Raw genomic sequence first — 5,124 nt, 5'->3', positions numbered from 1 at the left:
TTTCCCTACCTTCTGTTAGATTAATCAGGTTTTCTTTATTCACCTCTGCTCCCTCTGCTAGGAGCCATTCTACCTCTGTTCTTTCAGCAGCTGTGATGAACATAGTAAATATGTATGTTTGACTTACGAAGTCTAAATGTAATTGCTGTCTCTGCCCTTCTCTTGAAATCACCAGGACCGTAGGATACTTTCATTGAAGTCATGTTCTATCCTTCTTACATGTTGTCTAGTAGTAGTCCATTTGTTTTGTATACCCCAAACTTGTCTTTATTACTGTCTTACAAAGTCAGTGCGTGTTGAGATTTACCCACGTTTACTAAATTTGTTTTGTTCACCACTCTCCTTGTGTCCTTCTTCTTACTGAGTTCAAGTTTCCTCTTCTCAAAGGATAGTCCTCAGTAGTTTTTCAGTGAGGGTTTATAAATGGTACATTTCCAGTTTTTATTTTCTGGAACTGTCTTTATTTGGTTTTGCTTGTGTGTGACAATTGATCAGGGTATAAAATCTAGGTTGACAGTTATTTTCCCTCACCACTGTGTAGGTGTTCGTCCATTGTCTTCTGACCACTGTTTTTATCATAGAAGAGTCTACTGTCAATCTAGTAGTTCTTTCTTTGATGTCAATCTGTCTTTTTCTCTAGTTGCTTTTAGGATTTCTTCTTTGTTTTTGGTGTTCTAGTTTCGCCACAAGGTTTATACAAGTGGATTTACATTTGTGTATCTTGGATTTGAGGATTTATATCTTTCATCAGTTCTTGAAGACTGTTATTCTTTCAAAAAATATTTATTTTCTTCTAATTTCCTAATTATCTCTTTCTAGGTGAGAAAATCTGATTTGACAGATGTATGGTCAGTGTTCCTAGTCTATGTTCTTAACATACCATATGTTTCCATCCATCATTTTATCTGTCTTTCATTCTGGGTACTTTCCTCATCTATCTTTCATTTAATGAATTCTTCCCAGCTGTGTCTAGGTCTGCTGTTTAACCTTAACCAGTCCATTGAGTTTTTTTAAATTTCAGTGGCTCTGTTTTTTCTCATGCTTTGTTTTAAAAATGTTTCTTTTTAATAGTGTCTTGATTTTTCTTAAGGTTTGGTGATTTCTATTTACCTTGCTTTTACCATGCTGTTTCTTCTACTTTTTTGCCCTTAGTTTTTAGAAATTATAAAAATATTCACATTATAGTCTGTTTTGAATTATTTTACCTGAATTCAAGTTCCTGGATATTTACTCCTGCTCTTTTGTTATATTCTCAATAATGCTGGACTGTTTCCTTGTGGGTTGTGCAGTTTCTGATTGTGAGTTTATATTGAGCTGGGCTTGTGGTCTGGATTGTGGGATAGTTCCTCCTGTTTTTGTTTCCTTCAGTCAGCGACCTGAAGTGCTTTCATTGGCCTAGGTCCAATTTTTATGTCAATTTATCAGCCCCGAGGGTAATGTAAAATTTGAATCCCAATCTCCATAAGGTACTAGCTGTGGTTTTGGATTCTCAAGGAAGATATCACCCCATCCACTACCATCACCCAGAGCCCAGCCTGAGATAGATAAGCTTTTTGTCATCTGTGGCAGGCATGGAGATATGCCACTCAGATCTCTGTTCAAGAGCTTACGATTCAGCTACAAGAAATGCAGTTAACTGACCAACTACACCTCTAGGAAATGCCTTGGCTTTCCAGCTGAGGCCATGCTTTTCTTGGACAGCCCCAGGCAATGAGTGAGCAGGTGGGGTCCTAGGCCTGGTCATTTCTGCCCAACACAGGCCTCCTCTAACGGGCAATATTTGCTCTAGAACCCTTTGTTTAGTTGGCTGAAACTTTGTCAGAGCTGCATAATGGTCTGTTCCTGCTGCCCTAAACTGCTGCTTCTCCTCTTTGCTTTCACGGATGTTGGATATGTGTCCTGGTCTGAGACTTTGCCTGCAAAACCCTGCTTCCTCCTCCTTTTATAGGCATCATTCTCCTCTTGTACTTCAAACTATGTCTCAGCATCTGCTTCCTGAGGACCCAAGTAACACATCATCTTTTGATGTTAGGATGCATTGTTTCTGAACCATGTATTTTCTGAAGATGAGGCCTTGAAGGGACTTTATCTGGAGGTGTTAGTTCCAACTTCTCACCTTCATGGACCCAAGGCCTATATATTTTTCTCCCCACCCCCACTGCAGGCAGGTGCAGCAGCTCCTCATAGTCTTCCAACATGGCTGCTCTGTTCTGTCTTTGTTTCTGGCACAATAGGATTTCCCTTTATTCCTTTCTATATTAGCTCTATATTTAAAATTACGTTTATTATAGCCCATCTGGAATTCCTAGGTAGTTGTATCAGGAGTGTGTTCAGTATTTTGTATTTATTACTTTTTGACAAAGAATTTTCTTAAGACAGAAATTAAGTATATATACTTAATGTCTAAACTGTGCTTTTAATGTTTTTAGATAATCATATACAAACTGTACAATACTCAGGATGAAAAGAAACGTGACAATTACACAAATCAGGAACTTTGTTTTACAGCTGCTGTCAGAGAATAAAGCCTTCCTTGTGATTTGTAAGTCCCTTGCTTCTTTTTTTTTTTTAATTGAAGTTTAGTTGATTTACAATATTGTGTTAGTTTCAGGTGACAGCAAAGTGATTCGCATCTATTGTTTCAGATTTTTTCCATTATAGGTTATTACAAAATATTGAATATAGTTCCCTGTGCTATACAGTAAATCCGTGTTGCTTATCTATTTTATGTATAGTAGCATGTATCTGTTAATCCCATACTCCTAATTTATCTCTCCCCTCCCTTTCCCCTTTGGTAACTGTTAGTTTGTTTTCTATGTCTGTGAGTCTGTTTCTGTTTTGTAACTAAATTCATTTGTATCATTTTTTAGATTCCATATATAAGTGATATCATATCATATTTGTCTTTGTCTGATTAGTATGATAATCTCTGGGTCCATCCATGTTGCTGCAAATGGCAATATTTCATTATTTTTTTATGGATCAGTAATATTCCATTGTATATGTATACCACATCTTTTTAAACCAGTCATCTGTTGATGGGCATCTAGGTTGTTTCCACGTCTTGGTTATTGTAAATAGTGCTGTAATGAACATTGGGGTGCATGTATCTTTTTGATTTAGAGGTTTCACATTTCCTGGATATATGCCCAGGAGTGGGATTGCTGGATCATATGGTGACTCTATTTTTAGTTTTTTAAGGAACTTCCATACTGTTCTCCACAGTGGCTGCACCGGTTTACATTCCCACCAACAGTGTAGGAGGGTTGTCTTTTCTCCACACCCTCTCCAGCATTTATTATTTGTAGAATTTTTAATTATGGCCATTCTGACTGGTGTGAGGTGGTACCTCATTGTAGTGCTGATTTGCATTTCTCTAATGATTAGCAATGTTGAGCATCTTTTCATGTGCTTGTTGGCCATCTGTGTGTCTTCTTTGGAGAAATGTCTATTTAGGTCTTCTGCCCATTTTTTGATTGGGTTGTTTTTTTGACATTGAGCTGTATGAGTTGCTTGTATGTATATTTTGGAAATTACCCCCTTGTTGGTCGCATCATTTTATTGCTTCATTTTTACACATACACCTTTATACACATTTCGAGGAACACACGATATACAAAGTAAGAGAGAGTCCCGTGAGATGACAGATGGAGTCTGAGCAAGTGTCCATGGAAAAACAGGGGAGGCATCAATTCCACCTGCAGAAACTGTGGTAGGCTGGGTGAGGTTGAGCCATGAACTGAGGGGTAAGAAGGAGTGCACCAGGTGGATGGGGCAGTGGGGCAAAGGGAAGGAGGACATCATCTGCAGCGGGAACAGCATGTGCAGAGATGAGGAACAGCACAGTGCTCTGGGAAGGGCAGGTGGTTCAGTTCATCTAGAGCATGAGATGCAAGGGGAGTTGCAGGAGATGACAGGGAAGGAGCCACCTCATGAGGGGTCGGAAATGTCGTGCTGAAGTTTAGATTCTCAGTGCAGGTGGTGGAGTTGCTGGAGGACTTTAAAACCGGGAATGAGAGGGATCAGATCTCCCAGTTAGAAAGGTCACTTTGGGCCTGCGTGAGGGATGGAGAAGTGCAGGATGGGGTGGGAGCCACAGACTTGAGACCCAGAAGGACTTCTAGCAAGGCTTCACTGATGTGGAAGAAAGACTGATAAATGACAGAGAAAAAGAGAGAAGGTGACAGGAACTTTAGAGGAGGAGGGGGCGTCTTCCCCAGGATGGTGACGCAAAGGAGAGTAACAGTCACACGAGGCCAGCACAATCTTAAAAGATCTTGAGGCTGTTGAAATGGTTAAGGTGCAGCTGACCCACCTTGTCTTCAGTCTGCCTGTAAGCATGACAATGATGTAGCACTACTACTTAACAGTGGAGAGTCGGAAGGGATGGGGACCATCTTTGCAAGCATAGGAATGAGAACAAAGTTGGAAAAAGATGAAGGTAAAGAAAGATGTCAGGAGGAGGCAGGCAGCAGACGGGTACATTTTGATGGGCAACAGAGGGTGGCCGATATGAAGGAATGACTGGGAATGATGAACCTCGAGTGTTCTCGTTTTGGCAGGTTATTTCAGTGCCAGAACATACAGGAGCATCCCAGGGAGGATCTGGTCTGGCCTCGGAGAGGTGATGAGTGTTGTCCTGAGATTTGCGAAGTGTGGTAAGTCAAATAATGCCCCCCCACCCGTGAAAGCTGTCCACATCCTAATTCCCAGAACCTGTGTAGCCTTATAGTATGGTAAAGGGGACTTTGCAGATGTGATTAAATTAGGACCTTTGGATGGAGAGATCATTCTCGATTATCTGGGCAGGCCCAATGAAATTGCAAGAGTCTTTATGAGAGGGAGGCAAGAGGGTCAAAGTCAAAAAAAGATGTAATGATTGAAGCAGAGGTTGGAGTGATTCCCTTCGAAGATGAAGGAAGGGGCCACAAGCCAAGGAATGCAGGTGGCCTCAAGAAGTTGGAAAAGGCGAGGAAATGGATTCTCCTCTAGAGTCTCCAGAAGGAATGCAGCCCTGATGACACCTTGATTGTAGCTCCATAAGGCTCATTTTGGACTCCTGACCTCCAGAAATGTAAGATAAATCTGGTTGGTTTAAGCCATGAAGTTTGTGGTAATTTGTTG

The sequence above is a fragment of the Lipotes vexillifer genome, unplaced genomic scaffold (assembly GCF_000442215.2).
Source record: "Lipotes vexillifer unplaced genomic scaffold, Lipotes_vexillifer_v1.1 scaffold472, whole genome shotgun sequence".
Lineage (NCBI taxonomy): Eukaryota > Metazoa > Chordata > Mammalia > Artiodactyla > Lipotidae > Lipotes > Lipotes vexillifer.
The sequence above is the reverse complement of the archived record's forward strand: the minus strand, read 5'-3'. Positions refer to the sequence as shown.